At 37.3% G+C, this 23,351-nt stretch overlaps 1 protein-coding gene across 4 annotated transcripts in view; it reads right to left on the bottom strand.

Moving 5' to 3' along the window:
- TMEM232 (transmembrane protein 232) overlaps positions 1–23,347 on the bottom strand; it is a 342,108-nt gene extending 318,761 nt beyond the window's left edge. Inside the window, exons 1-3 of one of the 4 annotated variants that reach the window (XM_074382794.1) lie at positions 23,262–23,347; positions 18,378–18,488; positions 14,844–14,897 (exon numbers count right to left, since the gene is read on the bottom strand). The gene's annotated coding sequence lies outside the window, so the exon portion shown is untranslated. Of the gene's footprint in view, positions 1–10,946; positions 12,241–14,843; positions 14,898–18,377; positions 18,489–23,261 lie in introns of those variants that run through there. The other 3 variants (XM_074382800.1, XM_074382803.1, XM_039472647.2) reach the window with 3 other exon arrangements.
- Positions 23,348–23,351: the final 4 nt, after the last annotated feature.

Below are 23,351 nucleotides of genomic sequence, written 5' to 3'. Positions count from 1 at the left end.
CGCAACCTCCACCTCCTGGGTTCAGGCAATTCTCCTGCCTCAGCCTCCTGAGTAGCTGGGATTACAGGCACCCACCACCATGCCCAGCTAATTTTTAGTATTTTTAGTAGAGACAGGGTTTCACCATGTCGACCAGGATGGTCTCGATCTCTTGACCTCGTGATCCACCCGCCTCGGCCTCCCAAAGTGCTGGGATTACAGGCTTGAGCCACCGTGCCCGGCCTAAATTAATACATTTTCTAAGGTGATGTCTGATGAAAGCTGCAAACCAAAAATAAAATTCTTAGTCCCCCTTCAACCCCAAACATCTGAATGGACTCCTTCCTCTCAGCCAGGGCTCTCCAGAGTTAACCTGAAAGACTGGTTCAGGCCTTGATGCAAAGGGAAGCAGAGGTCAAACATACCTCATTATACCCTCCTCCCTTTTGGAATTCAAGGAAAGCTGGCCAGCATTTAACATCAACACAGACCTTAAGTCTGATAAGAAAATTTACAAACTATTCTGTCTGAAGCCAGCTACTTGGAAGATTTATCTACATGATAAAACTTTGGTCACTATAACCTCTTACTATAAACCAGACATTCCTTTCTACTGATAATAACTCTTCAACCAACTGCCAATCAGAAAATTTTTAAATCTACCTATGACCTAGAACCCACCACCCCCAGCTTTGAGTTGTCCCATTTTCTAGACCAAACAAATGTATATCCTAATTGTATTTGACTGACATCTAACATCTCCCTAAAATGTATAAAACCAAGCTGTACCCTGGCCACCTTGGGCACATATTCTCAGGGTCTCTTAAGGGCTGCGTCATGGGTCATGGACACCCATATTTGGTTCAGAATACATCTCCTCAAATATTCTACAGCAGTGGACTCCAACCTTTTTGGTACCAGAGACCAGTTTTGTGGAAGAAAATTTTTCCACAGACAGGGTGGGGAATGGTTTCAGGATGATTCAAATGCATTCCATTTACGGTGCACTTTATTTAATTATTATTACATTGTAATTAATAATGAAATAATTATACAACTCTCCATAATGTAGAATCAGTGGGAGCCTTAAGCTTGTTTTCTTGCAACCAGATGGTTCTTTCTAGGGGCAATGGGAAACAACGACAGATCATCAGGCATTAGATTCTCATTAAGGAGCTTGCAACCAAGATCTCTTGCATGCACACTTTGTGATGGGGTTTATGCAACTATGAAAATCTAATGCTGCTGCTGATCTGACAGGAGGTGGAGCTCAAGTGGTAATGTAAGTAATGGGGAGCAGCTGTAAATACAAACGAAACTTCATTTGCTCACACTCCACTCACCTCTTGCTGTGGTTACTAACAGGCCACAGCATCAGTTGGGGATCCCTGTTTTACAGAGTGTGACTCTTTTTGCCAACAAAACCTTAGTCCTACACTTGAAGAAACAGTTCTGTGCCTATGATGTTTTAGAAGAACATTAACTATGACTGAGGGAAGGAAAGCTACAGGTTTTAAGGATACTAAGCACTGGTTGGCTTTGTGTGTGTGTACCAATGGTACAAGATAAACTGGGCAGTAATTAGAAAAAAACAGTGTACACAGTATATGAAGTATACAGCAATTTCTGTATGCATCACTAGGTAGACAATAAAGTAGGGATAATCAGATAATTATTTATTGACTAGTTGAAAGACCACTTTGTACCAGGAACATGAGATCATTATAAGCAATCTGGACTAGAAAAAAAAAAAAACTGTGAAATTTATTCTTCTCAGACAACTGCTCTTATCCTCTCCTGATCCTCTCTGTAAAAAGTAACATTTTCAGTATTTATTAGCCCACCCCATCCCATACACACACACAATGTAACATCTGCAACAAAGACATATGGCCATGAAATTTTATATTCTATTAATAAAAATATAAACTTTTCTTTAACTGTGGGCTAGCTATAGTTAACAGAGGTCCAAGAATCCAAGATCTGAATGAGTTCAGTATTAATGATGCCATTTACTCTGTTGCTAATACTTGGACCCATGTTGATTTCACATGATACTTGGAAAAGTCATTTAAAAGGCTAGCTATCAAAGTATTAACTCATTACTCAGCAATTCTATTTCCATCCCATCATAAGATACTCAAATCTCTCCCAGCAATTTGGGAGACTGAGGTGGGTGGATCATGAGGTCAGAAGACCTAGACCATCCTGGTTAACACAGTGAAACCCTGTCCCTAACAAAAAAGTACAACAAATTAGCTGGCCATGGTGGCAGGCACCTGTAGTCCCAGCTACTTGGGAGGCTGAGGCAGGAGAATCTCTTGAACCCAGGAGGCGGAAGTTGCAGTGAGCCAAGATCATGCCACTGCACTCCAGCCTGGGCAACAGACAGAGTTAGACTCTGTCTCAAAAAAAAAAAAAAAAAAAAAAAAGATACAAAGATACTCAAATCCCACCTGACAAACATAGATGGCACAACTGATGCATCCCCTTGCCCATTGTTCTTAAGCAACCTGAAGTATGATTTAAAAGTCATTGTGTTTATATACAGGTCTGATATGATTTGTGTCCCCACCCAAATCTCATCTTGAATGTAATATTCATAATCCTCACATGTTGCAAGAGTAACTTGGTGGGAGGTGACTGAATCTTGGGGCAGTTTCTTCCATACTGTTTTCATGATAGTGAAGATGTTCTCACGAGATCTGATCATTTTATAAGGGGCTCTTCTCTTTCACTCCTCACTCTTCTCTCTCCTGCCACCACGTGAAGAAGGTCCTTGCTCCCGCTTCACCTTCTGCCACAATTGCATGTTTCCTGAGGCCTCCCCAGCCATGTGGAACTGTGAGTTAATTACACCTCTTTCCTTTAAAAATTACCCACTCTCGGGTAATATCTATAGCAGTGAGAATAGACTAATACAAGGCCTTTAACTTAGTTTGATTCTGTATGTGTTTAAAAGTATATTGAATATTTTTCTTCGAACTAAGAAGTATCTGAATTTTTTGGTCTATAATTATCCAACTATTTCACTTGTCGGTTTATTTCTATATAGTTAAACTGTAATATTGAAATTTATACATATTTGTCCAATTTAGTATAAATCTACATATTTTTGTTTGCAAATGTGTTTATGTATTTGATTACAGAGTGCTGTGCTAGATAGACTTCATTGGGGATATTCTGTGTTATCATTTTAAATATCATAAAAAACCTGAATTCCAAAAGTCTACCTCCAAGGCTTTAAGGTAAGTGATTAAGAATTGTATCCATACCAGGATTATTATGGGGTTTTCAAAACATAATACATTTTAAGGTGAAAATTTTAAATTGAAGAATGATGTTGATGAGAATCAATTCTGGATAGCTGTTAATTTTATTTCTGTTCTTTGTATGTGATGAGTCATTTTCTCTTGCTGCTTTCCAGATTTTCTCTTTGCAGTTAGCTTCCAGTATTTTTCCTATGAAATGACTGAGAGTGGATCTCTTTTATATTTATCCTAACAAGTTCACTGAGCTTCTCTGGTGTGAAGATTAATGTTTTTCAGTGTTTGTGAAGTTTTTTGCCATTATCCCTTGAATATTTCTTCTACTCCTTTCTCTTTCTCTTCTCCTTCTAACACTCCCAATACATGAAAGTTGGTGTGCTTCAAGGTGTCCCACACTTCTCTAAGTGTTCTATTAATTTGTTTTTTCATTTTCTTTTTTCTCTTTTCTTTGGAATGCACTCAACTCTATAACTCTATTATTCTATCTTCAAGTACACTGATTATTTAGCCTACCAGTTCAAATCTATAATTGAGACCCTCTAATAAATCTCAACTCCAGAATTTCCATTTAGTTCATAAAATATAGTTCATTTACATAATTATGTGTCACTTAATGATGGAGATATGTTCTTAGAAAGGAGTTGCTAGGCAATTTTGCCATTGTGCAAAAATCAAAGTGTCTACTTACACAAACCTAGATAGCAGACTCTACTACACACCTAGGCTTTATGGTTTGCCATGATAGTCTTTTTTTTTTTTTTTTTTTGAGACGGAGTTTCGCTCTTGTTTCCCAGGCTGGAGTGCAATGGCACGATCTCGGCTCACCGCAACCTCTGCCTCCTGGGTTCAGGAAATTCTCCTGCCTCAGACTCCTGAGTAGCTGGGATTACAGGCACGTGCCACTATGCCCAGCTAATTTTTTATTTTTAGTGGAGACGGGGTTTCACTATGTTGACCAGGACGGTCTCGATCTCTCGAACTCGTGATCCACCCACCTCGGCCTCCCAAAGTGCTGGAATTACAGGCTTGGGCCACCGCACCCGGCCGCCATGATAGTCTTATGGGACCTCTGTCACATATGCAATCATCTTTAACTGAAATGCTATGCAGCACATGATTCTGTGTGTGTGTACATATATATATATATATATATATATATATATATATATATGTACACACACACATGCATATATATTTATGAGTGTGTATAACATTTCAATCTTTTCTCTTTATTGACATTCTCTATTTGATGAGACATTGTGTTTATATCTTCCTTTACCTCTGTAAACATGGTTTCCTTTAGTTCTCTGGACATATTTACAATGGCTACTTCAAAGCCTTAACAAATCTGACATCTGGTCCCTTTTCCATGAATTTTTTGCAGCTTTTTCCCCACTTGTATATTAGTCACACTTTCCTGTTTCTTTAGATGTCTTATAATTTTTTGCTGAAAATTGATTATTTTAGGGCATATATTGTAGCAATTCTGGGTAAAGATTTGCTTCCTCCCTCTTCTGAGCTTTGTTATTGTTTGCTTGTTTTGTGACTTGGCTAGGATATTCTAGTAAATTATATTTTTTCCACTCTGTGAAGCTTTTGATGCCACTCTTCAGAGGGTACAACTTTTGTACCCTCTGGCAAAGCTCTCGCTCTCTTTGATGGTCTCTTTCTCTACTCTGTCTGTTAAGCTGTGTGCCTCATCCTGTGTTACATGCCAGCCCGTTGGTCTCCAATAATTATCAACTAATTACTCTATTGTTTTTTAAAATGCTCTAGAGTATAAATTGTTCAGCAGTCTGATTCTATTAAATTCAAGCAGAGACAGTTTTGAGGGCTCTTATTAGTTGTTCCTAGTTCTGGTTCTCCCTGGCAAACTAGATGTCCTGCAGTTAAGCTTGTTGCTCTTAATTTAGAGGAGCTATTATTTTCAAGAGCAGCATTAGGCTTGAACCTTATGTTTCAAATAAAGTTAGTTTCTTTGAGGATGATTTCAGATTTTTTTTCTTAGACTGCCTTTTTCCCTGGGCAAATTCTCCAAGCCACTATTCTAGGAGCTGAGCAGGGCAGTGCTTTCAATCTTCCTGGCTTATGTTTTCTTTTGTGAAACCTCTCTCCTATAATGAGCTGCAACAGGGGGAATTAGGGTATCAATATTCTTATCTTGCTGAACCTAATATAAAGCCTCCTTCTTAAGCGTGAAGACTGGGTAAAGTAAGAGAGCCCCCAACCTCTCAGCCACAAGCACCAGGAAATTAGTCTTGTAAATTTGGAGTTGAAGAATTAGAAATGCTGGCAGACTGCCCCTACTAGTAAGATACAGTAACTCTTGATTGGAAACTTAGGGGAGAGGGAGTCCACCATCTTGGCCACATCCGCACCAAGTTCAGCTTACCTCATGTTGAGTTTGTGGGGAAGACAGAATGAGTCATAACTCAAGTGGAACTTTCTATAATAGTGCACTGTTTAAGAGTTATTTTGATGCCAGACTTCAAGATTTTCTTCCTACTTTACTACATTCACTTTTGTCCAAATCAACATCTGGCCTAACTTCTCACATAGAACAGCTTGCTTTCAACTAAATTTATTCCAAATTACTTCAGATAAAATCTATACACTTTCTGGACTTGAATCTTGACTGAGTGTTTTGCGCTATATTATACTTCTTCCTATTAATACAGCACTCTGCATTAATGCATGCTCAATTGTTGATGCACTGTCATTTATAAAGGTCTTTCAGATAAGTTCCAAAAATAAATATAAGAGAAAATTAAACTTTAAACTGGCAAAAAAATAGGTAAGAATAAAGTGGGGTCAGAAAGTAAGAGAGATACAGTGAGATCAACATACAAAATCTATGCCAGAAATTAACATATACTCACTTGCTAAAGGTATAGTATACACTCATCTTTAAAAAAATGTTCAAAGCTACAATCTACTGTGTCTGTCTATCTGATTAAAAACAAACCAGTTGCAGGGGAAGAAGTTACTCCCAGTAAAGTTATAAGACAATTGTTCCAAAGCCGTCATAAGAAAGAATTTAATGTAATGAATAACCTCCTGAAGGTAAAAATGATAAACAGTTTCATGGGACAATCTTTCACACTCAATATAAACATATGACATTACAACAAACACTGATAGATTTCGTGTGACACCAATAAAGTGTAGCCCTGGCATTCAGCTTTCTAATGGTCTGGCTGCTGCAGAAACCTTTTGTGTGTGTTTTAAGAAGTGATTCTATCATGGGAAGTACTAACTTCGAGGTAACATCTAGAAATGCATGGATGTGCTTCTGTTTGTCATAATATATAGGGTTCTGAAAAAGGACATTCAGTGCCCAGGGTCCAGGGTTGCTAAACGTATTCCTCAATTCTGAGAGAGTACCTCATAATTAAGAACTGTTGCTCTCAACATGACAGTATCACAACCTCTCCTGCCTTGAGAAATACTGATCTCAAATTGTGAATTTCAAACTGTGTTCCACAGAAATGACTTAAAAACTATCATATGTGTGAGTTTGTATAGTGTGTATGTGTGTATTTGGGAAGTAAGAGGGGAGCGACTGCTTCCCTAGACTGTTTGACCAGAGCAGCTCCATTTTTACTGGTATTGTACACTAGACCTCCAAATAAGAAAGACGTGGTTTAAAACAAGAGGGGAAATATAATTTTATTCATCAGAATCCCCGGGTGGCTTAGAAATCTCAGAAGAGGCAGTATGGCAGAGAAGCAGAAGTACATCTATGCATTTACAGATGTTGCCTAGCAGGTGGCACTGTCCCTGATAGTTAAAAACACTTCTTAAAACACATAAAAATATTATTTCTTCAGCCACGAAACCATTAGAGAGCTGAATGCCAGGGTGATATTTCACTGATATTACATAAAACATTGTCTGTCGGGATTGGGGGTTAAGCGGTTGCAGAAGATAGAGATGCGGTGGGGTAGAAATGGAAGACAGAAAGAGAGAAAAACGGGCAAGGCAGAAATAAGTTAGTATACAATGAAATCACCTTTTCTCCTACATCTTTAGAAAAATAAACTCACAAAAGGCTTGGCTATTGTATTATCTGATTTGTATAACAGATCACTCCAAAACTAACTGCCTTAAAATAATAATAACCATTTATTATCTCTCACAGTTTCTCTGGATTAGGAATTTGTTAGCGGCATGGCTGGGTATAGCTGGCTCAGGGTTTCTCATGAAGCTGCAGTCAAATGGCAGCTGCAGGTTCAGTCAGTCAGCTAGGGGTTTGAGTCACCTGAAGATCTGACTAGGATTGTAGTCACCTAACAGACAAGTAGGATTGTAGGATTCACTTCCAGAGTGGTTCATTCACTACATGGCTGTCAAGTTAACACTGGCTGTTGTAGCAGGCCTCAATTGCTCTTCACATGGGTGTCTCCTCAGAGCTTCTCCTGTGACATGGATACTGGCTTCCACCAGAGAGAACAATCCAAGAAACCAAGATGAAAGCTTCAACACCTTTACACCTAGCCTTGCAAAGCCTGTGTCATTACTTTACTACCGCCACATTTTATTGCTCATACAGACTGGCTATGATTCAATCTCAGTAGGGACAACAAAACGGTATGAAAGTCAAGAGGCAAAGATTATTGGGAGCATCTTAGAGGCTGACAACCACAGCCATAGTATTTTTTGTTTGCATCTGTCTGCATGTTAGTGAAAGTGAACAAATCCAGAAGCAGAAGTAGACACAGAGTTAATTTTTTTGTATACCGTTGAATTCAATTTTCTAATATTTTGTTGAGGCTATTTCAATATATTTTCATAAGAGTTATTGCTCTGTAGTTTTATTTGCTTATAATGTCTGTCTTATTTTGGTATTAGGATAATGCGGGTCTCACAGAATGAGTTAGGAAGTATTTCCTGTTCTCCTATCTTCTGAAAGAAGCTTGTAGATAATTGATATAATTTTTTCCTTAAATGTTTGGTAAAATTCACCAGTGAACCTATCTGGGCCTGGTATTTTCTGTTTTGGAACACTATTAATTACTGATCCATTTCTTTAATAGTTATATATCTATTCAAATGATCTATTTTCTCCTTTGTGAGTTTTGGCAGTGGTTATTGTTTTTAATTGAAATTCCTTTAAGGCATTAGACCAGTTGACACACAACTTAAAGACTATGTGTTCAATCTGAAACATACCTCAAATACAAGAGACAATTGAGGTTGTGTGTTTTTCTGTTTGTCCAAATATCTATTATATCTTTTTATCAATGTAATAGAGTTCAAATATAGTAAATCATGGCTACTTCTTGGCTAGCATGTTGTTCACAAGTTGTTTAAATTAGGGGGCCTACTGAGATTATTATCCATGGGTACCATTATGTTTAAATTCGATGCTAAATGAATATCCTGCAAATCTCAAAATCTGTATAGACTGTTAGCTATTAGTAACGTATTACTTCTGTTTACACAACTTTCCCTATATACATTATCATTTATACTCCTTGGGACTGCTATTATCTCTTGGTACCCCTAGCTTCCTATCCAATATTTACTCTTACATTGTTTTATTAAAGCAACACTAATTTTGTTGGGAGTAGCAAAGTCCTTGGCTAAAAAACATTTATCCTGAAGCTTTCTTTGCAACTACGAGTTCTAGCTAAAGCTTAGTAGGGTATGTTGATAAAGCTCACTTTCATGATAGAAGCTCAGTACCTTCTTCCTTGTCCCTTCTTGATTTATTTTACCTCCCTGGATGATAGATTTAAGAATGGTGATAGAATAGTCACCTTGCTATCTAAAAGAGAAATCAATTATCTTTTATTTATTTTTTCACCAAATAGTTATAGAGCACCTGCTACATAATCAATATTATAATGTTAAAAATATAATTTCAGCAAAAAAACTTATCATGTTGGCCGGGCGTGGTGGCTCAAGCCTGTAATCCCAGCACTTTGGGAGGCCGAGGCGGGTGGATCACGAGGTCAACAGATCGAGACCATACTGGTCAACATGGTGAAACCCCGTCTCTACTAAAAATACAAAAAAATTAGCTGGGCATGGTGGCACGTGCCTGTAATCCCAGCTACTCAGGAGGCTGAGGCAGGAGAATTGCCTGAACCCAAGAGGCAGAGGTTGCGGTGAGCCAAGATTGTGCCATTGCACTCCAGCCTGGGTAACAAGAGCGAAACTCCGTCTCAAAAAAAAAAAAAAAAAAAAAAAAAAAAAAAAAAAACTTGTCATGTTGTAGTAAGAATCTAGTAATCCTGAAGTAAATACAGATTTAGCAAGTGATTATACTACTCTTGAAAATGCAATGAAAGTAACAGAAATAAAATAATTTACTAAGGTGGTATATCTTTAAAAGAGATGTATTTTCTTTGCTATTATAATGAGTCAGTAGGAAACATTTTAAAGAAATGAATTCACTGCTTTTATGGCAATATAAGCAAAAATAAAAAGTGTGATACGTAGTTTAGAACACTAATTTCTAAAATACATCCTATAAAATACAGCTTCTTGGGATGAATTACCTCAAAAAGCTTTCTGTTGTAAAATAACTTTGGGAAACAACTGGATTAGACAAAATTAAGTAGGTTTGCATATATTAAGATTTCTCAGTGTTAACATGCTCATATATACTGGATATCTCTCTGAGTAGCAGTGCGACATGTAGTTTTTTTCTAAAGGTATTGACTAGAGAAACCTGTAGATCATCATCTCCTATAATTAAATGCAGAACACATTTTGGAAAATGTTAAGCATTTGTGAGTAGACACTTTACCAGGAGTTCTGGATGGACAATGAACTTCAAGACAGGACACTCATCAAATTTATCACGACAATGAATGATTCTGATAATGAATCAGATGTTCAGCAAGAATATAGCACTACTCATTAAGATCATATGGGTTCATGCAGAATAGGTCTTAGTGAAATAAAAATCTGCTATCTTGAATCAAGTATGTATGTGGATTGCCCAATCAAGAATGTTTATACTTTAAAGAGAAATGTTTCAGCTCATGCAATGGCTCCAGCAGTCTGCCTGGGTACTTGGCAGTTGATCTGCAACCTAGCACAGACCCATATTTTTTTTTAGTTTTACTATTAATCTTTCATGCATTTTTTAAAGCTCCAGTTAAAATAAAGTTGAAAATATATACTTTAAAAAAATTTTCTGAAAAACAGATAACATTAAAATTATATCGAGACTTTGGAAAGGTAACATGCATTAGAGAATACAAGATTTAGACTCTAACCTGAAGAATCAAATCATGTGAATACCAAATGATAGGATTTGTTCAGACATACTGTTAACATGGTAAGGTAAATAAGAGACTCCTACTACAGTTTTATCCCCTTCTAAAAATATTTCCTAATAGACAAGTTGGATATTTTTCTCAAGATTAACAGCTTTTTAAAGTTGCTTTATTACATATCTCCAAAGTACTCCCTCTTTCTCTGTCTCTCTCTGTCTCTGTCTCTCTCTCTCTCTCTCTCTCACACACACACACACACACACACACACGGTGCCAAATTTTTGAACTTTCTCTTTTGAAGTCCAAAAGAGTCTTCATACTAAATAAATATTTAAAAGGTACCGTTTCACCAACTACAGAAGGATGTATGAAGACTGGTCTTCTGAATTCAGGGTTTCCCCAGGACAAGTGAGTCCAAAGGAAATTAAATGAATTTCCCTACTCATAGCAGTAAGAAACTTCCCACCTCCTTTACTCTCGCCAGCAAAAAGCTTCCCGTATCAATTGACCTGGCAGCTGTTCCAGGTGGACCGCTTAGACTCTCAGGAGGGGCCCAGAGGGCAAGTCTGGCCTGGGGGTGCGAGTAGTAAACGTTTCTTCTAACAAAGCTGGGGGACCCTAAGAAAGGAGGCTCCGTATTCCCCTGTGCCGATCTTTGTGGGTCTTCAATTTCCCCGGGACGTCGAACGTGACAATAATCTTAACTCCCAAGTCATCAGAAGCAGGACCTCTTAATCACTCACCGCTGCGCCGTGGGCCGCTGGGAACCGAGGCTGGTTGCTAACAACGCTGTGGGAGTCGCTCTGAGAGACAGTGCTCTTTTACAGTCTCGTGACCAGGGCTTAGCCAATCAGGACTTACAAGTGAATTTTAACCTGCCCAGACCCGTCTCCACCACATTTGTGTTCAATTTCGGAAGAATAAATGCAATGTTGTGTGAAAAACCTTTATAAGTTTTAAAAGAACATAGTAATGATTTGTTTTAAATATTGTACATACTTGCATATCCTGCCAGAAGCCGCGGCAAGACGTGGCTTGCCAGGGCTTAAATGAGTCAATGTCTTAATGCTACTCCCCGAAAACAAATCAGCATGCTTGTCATACCAAAAGTAGCTATGTCTTTGAATCAAATTGCTGTTCCTAAGCTCTTTTTACATAGAAAGTTTGGAGCAGCCGGTGTCTTCAGCACCCGTCAGTGAGTAAGCAAAGCACCTAGAATGTTCTGCTATATACTAACCACCAGAGGGCGAATTTAAACACAAAAGTATGCAACACAATTATCTAATAGGAGTCATTTAAAAACCCTTGTAGAATTCCTATGTCTACTAACGAGCAACATATTTTACTAATGTTCACCAGTGTAAAACACTATATGGAATAATGGGGAAGAGCATTTATAATTAAATTCAAATGTAGGCCATGTGCAGTGGCTCACGCCTGTAATCTCAGCACTTTGGGAGGTGGAGGTGGGCAGATCACGAGGTCAGGAGTTCGAAACCAGCCTGGCTAACATGGTGAAACCCCGTCTCTACTAAAAATACAAAAATTAGCCAGGCACGAGGGCACGCGCCTGTCATGTCCGTTGCTCAGGAGGTTAAGGCAGGAGAACTGCTTGAACTCAGGAGGCGGAGGTTGCAATGAGCCAAGATCATGCCACTGCACCCCAGCCTGGGCGACAGAGTGAGATTCTGTCTCAAAAAAAAAAAAAAAAAAAAAAAAAAAAATCAAATGTAATGTACAAGGATTGTCTTGCGAAATGAACTGCCTTAAAAAATTAGAACTTAGAAAAAAAATTTAACTCGAAATACCTCTATACAGAATTAAGTTTCTGTTTATAAAAACTACCAAATAAATCTTTTTTTGTTGTTGTTTTTTTATTGCATCTTTATATTTCAAACAGAAATTTCAATATTTGATCCCAGGCTTCTCTGAAACATATGACTCCTAGAAGATCTGTAAGTTAAAGATAATAACAAAAAAGTGAAATTGACAAAGGCTATAAACTATATATGTTAGAGAAAAAAAATCCTAGAATATCAAAAGTGCTTGCCATAATCCAGATAAAATGAAAATGAAAAGACTTTGGTATTTAATAATGGCCTGGTGGCTTGCTTGTTTTAATTTCAAGAGATCTAGTAAAGTGTTAAAAGCACAAAAAATACAAACTGTTAACCAGGCTATTCATCATAAAATGAAGATCGAATTAAAAAGGAATAAAAGGAAGGCCAAATAAAAAATTCTTCTCCATAATATAAAAATCAATTGAAACTATAGTGCATTTAGAGAAAAAGGTCACCCCCATAGATTCTACAGTAAAGACAACAGGAGATGTTTATATAAGGAAAAATTCACATATATATATGCATTTTATATATTATATGCATAATATATATACTGAACTTTTGACATATTAAATATATATAATATATTGGATATATTTTTTCAACTTTCTCTTTTGAAGTCCAAGAGTCTTCATACTAAATAAATAAATAAAAATTTAAAAGATAAAATTTCACCAACCACAGAAGGATGTGTAAAGGCTGTTCTTCTGAATTTGAGATTTTGAATTTTTAGCAAATAAGATCAAGACGAAAATTGCAATAACTGTGCCCTGAGCAATGACAGAAGCACCCTTCCAGATTTTCCTGCCCAAAGACAGTTGTAGTAGCTCCTACTTCTTGGTCATCCACAACAGCATTTTTTTTTTTCCTGTCAATTTCAATCCTGGTCTTCCGGCCTTCTATCAATTCTATAAACCCTGATTATTCTGTCAATAAATCTCCTGTTTAAAGTAACACATGGAGTTAAGTGAGTCCATATGAGTTTCCTTATTCATACCAATAAGAAAGTTCCCACCTTCTTTATCTTCCCCAGGAAAATGCTTCCCTATCAAATGACCTGGTGGCTGTTCCAGGGTGAACCACTTAGACTCTTGGGAGGGGCCCAAGAGTCTAGTCTATATATATAGTATCTATATGTATATAGATACTATATAGTATATATGTATCTTCTAGTATATAGTATATATATATAGTATCTATATGTATATATACAGTATATGTATATGTATATAGTATCTATATATATAGATACTATACAGTATATATATATATATATATATATATATATATATATATATATAGTGTGTGTGTGTGTGTGTGTGTATAGAGCCATCTGAGTATGAAGACTTTTGTACTTCAAAAGAGAAAGTTCAAAAACATATATCCAACATATTATATATGTTCAATACATCAAAAGTTCAAAATATATATTATGCATGTAATATATATATTTGTGAATCCTTCCTTATATAAATATCTCCTGTTTATATAAGAAGATGTTCCTTATATAAATATTTCCTGTTTATATAAGATTTTTATTTTTTAGCAAATAAGATCAAGATGAAAATAGCAGTAACTGTGCCCTGGGCAATGATAGTAGCACCCTTACAGATTTTCCTGCCAAAAGACAGTTGTGTTACTTCCTACTTCACAGTCCTCCAGAACAGGATTTTTTTCCTGTCCATTTCAATCCTGGTCTTCCAGACTTCTATCAATTCTATAAACTCTGATTATCCTGTAAATAAATCTCCTGTTTAAAGTAACAAATTGAGTTTCTGTTATCTTCAACCAAAGTGACACATTCATCTTGGAAGATACCTCATTCTAGAAGCCTTCCAACACAATAATCTTTGTCTCTTTCAGGATAACTAAGAAGGCATCCTTCTAAGGATAAGTGCTATATAAGAGCACTCAGAATGCTAAGGAAACCTTCTAAAGATAAGCACTTATAGCACTTACCAAAATTTTACTTAGAGAGATCTACATAGTGAGTGCTCACTAAAAAGTTAGGAAAGAGATGAAACTATTAGTAAGTTAAGCAATTTAAAATAAGAATTATATTTTCTTTAATCATTTTTCTCAAACTGTAAGCTTCAGTCCTCCAGCTGCTTGGAATCAAGGCTATTAGGATCTTTACTGCCATGATTCAAAGTAGTCCATAATGCTTTCCTAGATCAGAATTGATTTTCCAGGGAAAATCAGTTTTTTTCCAGGGAAAACAAACTGACATCAAAAGTGAATCACAGGGAAAAAATATAGCCATGAAAAAAATATTTATCCCTTTGAACTGCTGCATTAGAATTAACATTGATTTTAACATTGATTTTGATTTTTATTTAACAACTTTCCAGATGACAACTTCTTACTATTTTTTATATTCTGTGATATCATTTTAGGTTTGCCAAGGAATGTACAACTTAATTGTAAATAATTTCCATTCAATACTGTATTAGTTCATTTTCATACTTCTAATAAACACATATCCAAAACTTTGAATAAAAAACAGGCTTAATTGGACTTACGGTTCCACCTGGCTGGGGAGGCCTCAGAATCACGGCAGGAGGTGAAAGGCACTTCTTACATGGTGGCAGCAAGAGAAAAATGAGGAGGAAGCAAAAGCAGAAACCCCTCAGAAAACCATTAGATCTTATGAGATGTATTCACCAACACAACACTAGCAGAGGAAAGACCAATCCCCATGATTCAATTACTCCTCCTGGGTTCCTCCCACAACACATAGGAATTCTGGGACATACAATTCAAATTTAGATTTGGGTGGGGACACAGCCAAACCAGATCATTCTGCCCCTGGCCCCTCCAAATCTCATGTCCCTGCATTTAAAAACCAATCATACCTTCCTATCAGTACCCCAAAGTCTTAACTCATTTCAGCATTAACCCAAAAGTCCACAGTCCAAAGTCTCATCTGAGATAAGGTAAGTCCTTTATGCCTATGAGCATGTAAAATCAAAAGCAAGCTAGTCACTTCCTAGATACAAAGGGGGTACAGTTACTGGGTAAATACAGCCCTTCCAAATAAGAGAAATTGACCAAAACAAAGGAGTTACAGGGCCCATGCAAGTCTGAAATCCAGTGAGGCAGTCAAATTTTAAAGCTCCAAAATAATCTCCTTTGATTCCAGATCTCTCTTCCAAGTCATGGTCTTGGGCAGCTCCACCCCTGTGGCTGTGCAGGGTACAGCCTCCCTCCTGGCTGCTTCCACAGCCTGGCACTGAGCGTCTGCAGCTTTTCCAGGTGCACAGTGCAAGCCGTTGGTGCACCTACCATTCTGGGGTCTAGAGGATGGTGGCCCTCTTCTCACAGCTTCACTAGGCAGTACCCCAGTAGGGACTCTGTGTGGGGGCTCCTGCCCCACATTTCCCTTCCACATTGCCCTAGCAGGGGTTCTCCATGAGGGCCCCACCCCTGAAGCAAACATTTGCCTGGGCATCCAGGTGTTTCCATACATCTTCTGAAATCTAGGCAGAGGTTGCCAAACCTCAATTCTTGACTTCTGTGCCCTGCAGGCTCAACAGCACGTGTAAGCTGCTAAGGCTTAAGGCTTCCAGCCTCTGAAGCCATAGCCCAAACTCTGTGTTGGCCCATTTTAGCCATGGCTGGAGCAACTGGGACACAGGACACCAAGTCCCTAGGCTGCACACAGCACGGGGACCCTGGGCCCAGCCCACAAAACTATGTTTTGCTCCTGGACCTCTAGGCCTGTGACGGGAGGAGTTGCCATGAAAATCTCCAACATGGCCTCTCTGAGACATTTTCCTCATGGTCTTGGGAATTAACATTAGGCTCCTTGTTACTTATTCAAATTTCTGCAGCCAGCTTTAAATTTCCCCTCAAAAAATGGGTTTTTCTTTTCTACTGCATCATCAGGCAGCAAATTCTCTGGACTTTTATGCTGTTTCCCTTTTAAAACTGAATGATTTAATAGCACCAAAGTCATCTTTTGAATGCTTTGCTGCTTAGAAATTTCTTCCACCAGATATCCTAAACTATGTCTCTCAAGTTCAAAGTTCCACAAATCTCCTGGGCAAAGGGACAATGCCACTAGTCTCTTTGCTGAAACATAACAAGAGTCACCTTTGCCCCAGTTCCCAACAAGTTCTTCATCTCCATCTGAGACCACCTCAGCCTGGACCTTATTGTTTACATCACTATCAGCATTTTTGTCAAAGCCAGTGACAAAGTGTCTCCCACATTTTCCTGTCTTCTACTGAGCCCTCCAAACTGTTCCAACCTCTGCCTCTTAGCCAGTTCCAAAGTTGCTTCCACATTTTGGGGTATCTTTTCAGCAACAGCCCACTCCACTGGTACCAACTTACTGTATTGGCTCATTTTCACCCTACTGATAAAGATATACCCAAAACTGGGACCAAAAAGACTTACAGTTCCACATGGCTGGGAGGCCTCATTGTGGTTGTGATTTTGAATCATGGCAGGAGATGAAAAGTACTTCTTAAATGACAGTGGCAAGAGAAAAATGAGGAGGAAGTAAAAGCAGAAACCCCTGATACATCCACCAGATCTTATGAGACTTATTCACTATCATGAGAATAGCATGGAAACAACTGGCCCCCATGATTCAACTACCTCCCCCTGAGATCCTCCCCCAACATGTGGGAATTTGGGAGATACAATTCAAGTTAAGATTTGGGTAGGGATACAACCAAGCCATATCAGATACCTCTCTTTATGTTGCCAAATATTAAGAGTTCTCATTAGTATTTTAAAATGCTCTTGGGAATAAATGGAATAGTACCTGAAATTTTGTCTGTCAAAATGAGAAAGGAAAGATAATCAAATGTAAATTAATAACAGAAAAAAAAAGACAACATACAGAATGGGAGAAAATATTTGCAAACTATCTATCTGACAAAGGTCTAATATCCAGCATCTATAAGGAACTTAAACAACTTTATATGAAAACAACAAACAACTTCATTGAATAGCAGGCAAAGGACATAAACAGAAGCTTTTCAAAGCAATAAACATACGAAAAAAAAGCTCAACATCACTGATCATCAGAGAAATGCAAATCAAAACCACAATGAGATACTATCTCATGCCAGTCAGAATGGCTATTATTAAAAAGTAAAAATAAATAAATAAATAAATAAATAATAACAAATGCTGGTGAAGTTTCCAGTGAAAAGGGAACAAATGCTTATACACTGTTGCCTAGGAGTGTAAATTAGTTCAACCACTGTGGACAGCAGTGTGGTGGTTCCTCAAGGAGCTAAAAACAGAACTATCATTTGACCCAGAAATCCCAATACTAAGTATATAACCAAAGGAATATAAATCATTCTACAATAAAGACAATGCACATGTATTTTCATCGCACCACTATTCACAGTATCAATGACATGGGATCAACCTAAATGTCCATCAATGCCCTTAAATGTGGTACATATACACCATAGAATACTATCAGCCATAAAAAAGAACAAGATCATGTCCTTCACAGGAACAGGGATGGAGCTAGAGGCCGTTATCCTTAGCAAACTAATGCAGGAACAGAAAACCAAATACTACATTCTCACTTATAAGTGGGAGCTAAATGATGAGAACACAGAGACACAAAGAGGGGAACAACAGACACTGAGGCCAACTTGAGGGTGAAGGGTGGGAGGAGGGAGAGGAGCAGAAAAAATAACTATTGGGTACTAGGCTTAGTGGGTGACAAAATAACTTATACAACAAACCTCTGTGACATAAATTTACCTACATATTAAACCTGCACATATACACCTGAAAGTAAAATAAAATTTTTAAGAAGTCAAATGATATTAAAATGGTCATTCATCCTACAAAAATCCACTAGAGGCGTGTTTAGATATTAAATGTGCTTTGCCTAACTTTCCTAACAATGTAATCGGGATCAAATGCACCATAGTGGATTGTTACATCACATCATTTTACAAAAACAAAACCAAAATATCTGTATTGTTTGAAAGATATTTTTTAAATTGCCCGTTACAAGTTATTTAACACATAAAATATTTAAAATATTACTAAATTTCACCCTTTAAATTACTTACCAGGCAGATCATAGTGGCTCACGCCTGTAATCCCAGCACTTTGGAAGACCAAGGTGGGCAGATTGCTTGAGCCCAGGAGTTCAAGACCAGCCTTGGCAAAACAGTGATACCCTGTCTCCAAAAAAAAGATATAATAGTGTATAGCTGTATCACAGTACCTAACACAGTGATTTACACATATTAGGTACTTAATATATGTTGCTGAGTGACTTTTTGAATAAAAAATATGTGATGTTTATTTTACCCTATGACCTGAATTTATTTAGCATCAGAATTTCTGAGCAAAACGTTAAGATAAATGAATGACTTGCTTGTTCCGTACAGGCACTTTTGTTTGCTAGGGCCATAGCATTCTGTGCCAGTTCTTGAAAACTGTCGAAACAGTCTGCTACTCTTCATTTGTATTTCAACTCAACTTAATAATAACAACTGGACTTTCGAAAATATGTATTAACCTCTTTGAGGGCTTATACATACTTCCATCATATAATTATTTTCAAGGAAAATTAATCCTTTAAACCTATTTACTAAGGAAAAAAGTTTTTAAAAACTGTATTATTCTGTTGAGTTAAAAATTTCCTTGTTAATTTTGGTGCCTAATAATATCCTCTACCCATTGTTATATAGCGATTTTTTAGTCATTTTACTATATAAATGCTATTGTTTGATAATCCTCACTTCAAAACATAGTCAAATCCTCTTTCTCTTTAAGTGTGGGGCTGGACTTAGTGACTCTCTTCCAAAAACAGAACATGGCAGAAGTGATGAGGTGTGATTAGGTCATAAACGACATTGTGCTTCCACCTTGCTGTCTATCTGCCTCCCAGCTATTATGTCATAAGGACACTCAAGATGTTCTATGAACTTCATGTGGAAAGGAATTGAAACCTCATTAACAGCAATCAGCAAGAAATAAAGATATTTTTTCTACAGCTGTCTGAGTAAGAGATCTTAGAAGGGGATCCTCCAGCCCTAATCAAACCCAGTCGAGTCTAAAATGACTACATCCCAAGTAGAAATCTTAACTGCAACCTATGAGAAACCTAACACAGAACTATCCAGCGAAGCCACTCTGAAATCCCTAAACTACAGAAACTATGAAAGAATAAATGTTGTTTTAAGCTGCTTGATTTGTTATGGGGATAATTCATGGTGCCACAATAGAAACTAATACAAATGCTGTATTATTTTCATAAAATGCACTGGAAACTTTAAAAATTCATGTTTTAATTTCTGTGTTATGAGTTTCTCAAACTAGTATGAAGCAATAAACTCTGGACAATGTCTGCATAATTATTTTAGAAATATTTTGGATAAATATAGGATGACGGAACTTTCATAGTACAGTAGAGACTACTGATTAGATGATATAAACAGATTTGGTAATCTAAAAAGATATTTATTTTTGTGTCTGCCCAAAACTAAATTTTCTCTATTAATTTTTTTCCTAAAATAATTTTTCTCCTTAGGAAAAAAAGCTAATTTTCTTTTTAAGAGCAAAAAAATAAGGCCAATCACAACAGCTCACGCCTGTAATTCCAGCACTTTGGGAGGCCAAGGCGGGTGGATCACAAAATCAGGAGATTGAGACCATTCCAGCTAACACTGTGAAACCCTGTCTCTACTAAAAATACAAAAAAAATTAGCTGGATGTGGTGGCATGTGCCTGTAGTACCAGCTACTCGGGAGGCTGAGGCAGGAGAATCACTTAAGCCTGGGAGACAGAGGTTGCAGGGAGCTGAGATCATGCCACTGCACTCCAGCCTGGGCGCAGAGCAAGACTCCATCTCAAAAACAAATAAATAAAATAATAATGACAATTTTTAAAACCTATGCAAACCCATGCTCTGACATAACATAATACTATCATTTTAGCACATCTTTCTAATGTGTATCTTTAATATTTTAAAAACATAAGATCATACTGTACATGTTTTAAATTGAACATGAATTTTTCATGACATTTAACATTCATCTCTGATGTAATATAAACATCTTCATTCTAAGCTCTTCTCATCTCCGTTACACTATCATTCTAGATTAAATTATTACTATCTTTTGCCTGAGCTGCTTGCCTTTAATAGGTGGAAGGCTTTACCCTTGCCCATACAGAAGCCCGGTGGATTCTTGTAAAGTATCAGTACAGTCACATTACTTCTCTACTCCCAAAAAACCTAAATTTTGTTCACCACTGACGACGCTTTGCAAGATCTGGCACCTTGCCTCCTTTCAGCTCTCATTTCCTATCACTTTCATCTTGCTCACTGGCTACCTAGTTTGCTATCAGGGCCTTTCACTTGCTCAGCTCTGCGTGGAAAACTTCTCCCACATATTCACAAATGTCTCACTCCCTCATTTCATTCAGTTCTCTGCTCAAAAGACACTTCTTCAGAGAGGACTTCCTTATTCTAAAAAGCTCATCTAAAAAAGCTTTCCTTATTACTTAGACTTTTTAAATATAATCCTGTCATTATTTGACATTACATTATATTTGACAGGAGATATTTACCTGTTATTTGTCTCCCTAAACTAGAATGTCAGTTCCAACAATGCAAGCACTTTGTCTGGCTTCTTTATCACTCGATCCTCTTTGCTTAAAACAGTATCTGACACAAGATAGGTACTTAATAAATATATTTTGGTTAAACAACTGTATGGATATATAACTCTAACAATAAATTATTGTTAGTCAATAGTAATTACTTGGTATTTACATTCCTGCTTATGTTTTCCTATTATGAGCAAACATGGCATAAACATATATATATTATACATGCCAGAAACATGTAAAAAACTTCTATTTTTTTTCTAAGATTTAGGAGTCAAAAATATGGTTATTTTTACAGTTTTTGATGCCTAGTGCCATACTGCTTTCCATCAGACAGTTATGTTTTATATCACTTCAGAAATTAATGAAAGCTACTTTCTTCTCACCTGGAAAGACAATCTGCATTTTCCCTTTTAAAAATCTTAATAGGTGAAAGAAAATTTTTATTAAGATTTACCTTTTTTCAATTAGTAAAGGACATTTTTATATGAAAATTATCTATTTACATTTTTTGCATGAATTGCTTCTACATGTCCTTTGCTCATATTTCCGATTTGCTTTTATTCATTGGTATGAACTTTTTGTGTATATCCATTATTTAAAACATGTCAAAATGTCATTTTTCACAGTTTGTAATTTGTCTTTCAATTGTGACTACTGTATTTTAAATTCTACTGTACAGAAATTTAAATTTTATATAGTCATGTTGATTATAGTATTTTACCGACTTCCTAAATGGCTTTTGACTTTACTGTACTCTTAGAAAGCTTTTCAACTCACTGTTCAAAAGGCATTCACTTATTATTTTATTATTTTCTTCCAGCAGTTAATATTGAAAAACTAAAGAAAAATATAGTGTATTACAGCTTTACTTTCAGAGTAAGTAGAGCTCTTATTGCCTTGCTTTCCCCCTCAACTGGCTACCCAGCTGCTCTCCTTTCAATAATTCATCCTTTCTCCACTCACGTGGATGTGAAATTGTGAGATGCCACTGTTTTTTATATTAAAAGTACAGACACAATTAGACCTTCTAATCTTTCTCCTTAAAACATAAATAAATAAATAAATAAAAAGCTTAGGAACTGATACAATACCATCCTCGAGCCAATCATTCCAAAGGAACAGAGAAATATTTTTTATATTTAGCCAATATTTAATTTGATATTAATTATCCAGAAATCTGGTATTAGTACTCCAGTAAGAGACTCAACACCTTTGCCCATGCTACATTGCAACCAAATTTAAGAATGTCAATTTGTTACTTGAAAATATTAACTGTACATTTTTAAATAACTAAAAGAGTGTAATGGGATTATGTTATTATTACACGCTGCATGCTGTATCTAAATATGTCATGTAACCCATAAATATAGACACCTACTAGGTACTCACAAAAAATAAAAATAGTGATAAAACGAAAAAAAAAAAAAGTCAATTCGCTCAAAACAAAGTTGATTATCACTTTCAATCAAGATTCGCATCTGGAAGATTGAGAACAGCACGTCAGGGTTCTCTTGGAAAAGCTCTAGGAATCTTGGGCGTCCATTGAGATGAAGGAACATAGGATGAACTCCTGGAAGGCTTCCTCAGACCTGGGGAGGGAGATTGTCCCCAGAACCCGTGGAGCTAATGAAAGCAGGTAGTAGGGGACCCTCCATAGAAGTCCTCTCAGTTATTCAATTAGGGGGTCCCAATTTTGAAGGATATCACTGGGATTTCAATACCCTGAGTGATATAAATACATTAGGAAAAAACACGACAGAAAACTATAGCTTCTTTACAGCCTTAGAAAAGTAAAACGCATAATTCCTAACTCCAGAAGGGCAGTATTCGAGTACATTGGTTTCTTTCTCCCTCGACTTTCACTTGAACTTTTAAAATGCTTGCTCTGGTGGTCAATAGTATTTTCGCGTTCGTATGCCGCGTACCCTACCTCTAAATAGATTTCATCCAGAACCCCAAGTGCCGAAGACAAAGCTAGTTGCAACGTTTTAACCCTCCCCAACTCCAACCTCTACTAGCTCCCTCGGAGCAGGCGAGGCACCAGCCCCGTGAGAAAACACTGCGATCTGGGGCGCAGCTGTGACGCCGGGTATTTCTGGCCGCGATCTCAGCGGGTAAGCCACCCCCCGCCCCCGCGCGTTATCAGCTCCCTCCAAGAAGCATTTTTATTTGACCTCCTCCCATGCAGACCCTATTCCTACACCAGTTCTCGTTCTGGAATCTCTTTGGAAATCTGTAATTTCATTAATCCCACAACCACATTCCCACCTATTCCCTAACGACAACAAAGTTTGAAGGTCTAGGTTACCGCCGCGTCGCCCTAGCAACCGTACCCATTAATGGTTGCCGGAAAAGGCTAAGGTCACGTGCTTCCAAGAGTTCCGGGTGGCCAACGTGACTTCCGGTTGTCAGAATTTCCCCGA

The sequence above is a fragment of the Saimiri boliviensis genome, chromosome 1, assembly GCF_048565385.1.
Source record: "Saimiri boliviensis isolate mSaiBol1 chromosome 1, mSaiBol1.pri, whole genome shotgun sequence".
NCBI lineage: Eukaryota > Metazoa > Chordata > Mammalia > Primates > Cebidae > Saimiri > Saimiri boliviensis.
The sequence above is the reverse complement of the archived record's forward strand: the minus strand, read 5'-3'. Positions and strand labels throughout refer to the sequence as shown.